This window comes from Octopus bimaculoides, chromosome 2 (assembly GCF_001194135.2).
Source record: "Octopus bimaculoides isolate UCB-OBI-ISO-001 chromosome 2, ASM119413v2, whole genome shotgun sequence".
Taxonomy (NCBI): Eukaryota; Metazoa; Mollusca; class Cephalopoda; order Octopoda; family Octopodidae; genus Octopus; species Octopus bimaculoides.
In genome coordinates this window covers 80259975-80261469 of record NC_068982.1, presented here as the reverse complement: position 1 = coordinate 80261469, position 1495 = coordinate 80259975, and positions in this window count along the sequence as shown.

Here is a 1495-nt window from a genome sequence, read left to right as displayed (position 1 = left end):
TGGATCTTTCTCAATGACCGTCTATAATTGACCGTCACCGATGACAGATGGGCGTCCACTACGCTCACGATCTTCAAGGTTCAGGTCTCCACTGCGAAATCGTTTAAACCATTTTCAAGCTGACCACTCACTGGTCATTTCCTCACCAAACGTTTCGTTGATGTCGCATAGACATATACACTAAGGAGGAAGGAAAAAAAATAAAGATAATTGTGATGGAATTTAAACTCAGAACGTAAAGGAGTGGTAAGAAAATACAGAAAAGTCTTTTTAGCGATTCTACCATCAAATGTCCTATTCTTTTATCAGCCATTGTGGAACAGATTTTTGTGCAAACTTGTACAGCACCACCACCAGATAATTTCCCCCCACTTCTATACAACCCACCGTATATTTGACGTATGTGCATTTTCGTTAGCTGGGTGCATTTCAAGTATTTCGATTTTCCTTTCTTCTAGGTTGTCGTCGCTGTTTGTGGTGAGTGTTACATTCAAGACACGTTTGTTGTGTAGAATATGTGTTGGGTGAGTTATGTATTAGGAATGCTTATGTGTAGCGTTATCACACCGAGTGCTTAAGGCGACGAGCTGGCAAGATCTTTATAGCCCACCGGACAAAGTACTTAGATGCATTTCATCCATCTATATGTTCTCAGTTCAAATTCTGCCGAGGTCAACTTTGTCTTTCAGCCTTTCGGGATCGATAAATACAAGTCATGTACTGGGATCGATAAAATCGACTTACCCCCTCCCCTAAAATTTCAGGGCTTTTCTCTATTATAGAATGGTTATAATATTCGGTGCTCATGAGATTCTATACCAGGGGTTTCTCAACCATTTTTTACTTATGGACCCCTTTGATTACTATTTTATTCTGGTGGACCCCACCTAGCCATTCGAAGTTTAAAAACTTGTTTTATAGAAAGTTCTTTCAAAATTCCTATTTTATTTTTCACACATTAACCTGTGTAGGTTGAAATATTTAAAACATTAGAGAAAGAAACTGAACTGTTTCTTGCAATAAATACTGGGACCCTTAAAACATTATTGTAGATCCCCAATTTACTTTATTTACATTAGGCGCAGGAATGGCTGTGTGGTGAGTAGCTTGCTTACCAACCACATGGTTACGGGTTCAGGTTCACTGCGTGGTACCTTGGGCAAGTGTCTTCTACTATTGCCTTGAGCCGACTAAAGCCTTATGAGTGGATTTGGTAGATGGAAACTGAAAGAAGCCCGTCTTATATATATATATGTATATGTATATATATATATATGTGTGTGTGTGTGTGTGTGTGTGTGTGTGTTTGTATGCCTGTGTTTGTCCCCCTCCCCAACATCGCTTGACAACCGATGCTGGTGTGTTTACGTCCTCGTAACTTAACGGTTCGGCAAAAGAGACCGATAGAATAAGCACTAGGCTTGCAAAGAATAAGTCCTGGGGTCGATTTGCTCGACTAAAAGGCGGTGCTCCAGCATGGCCGCAGTCAAATGAC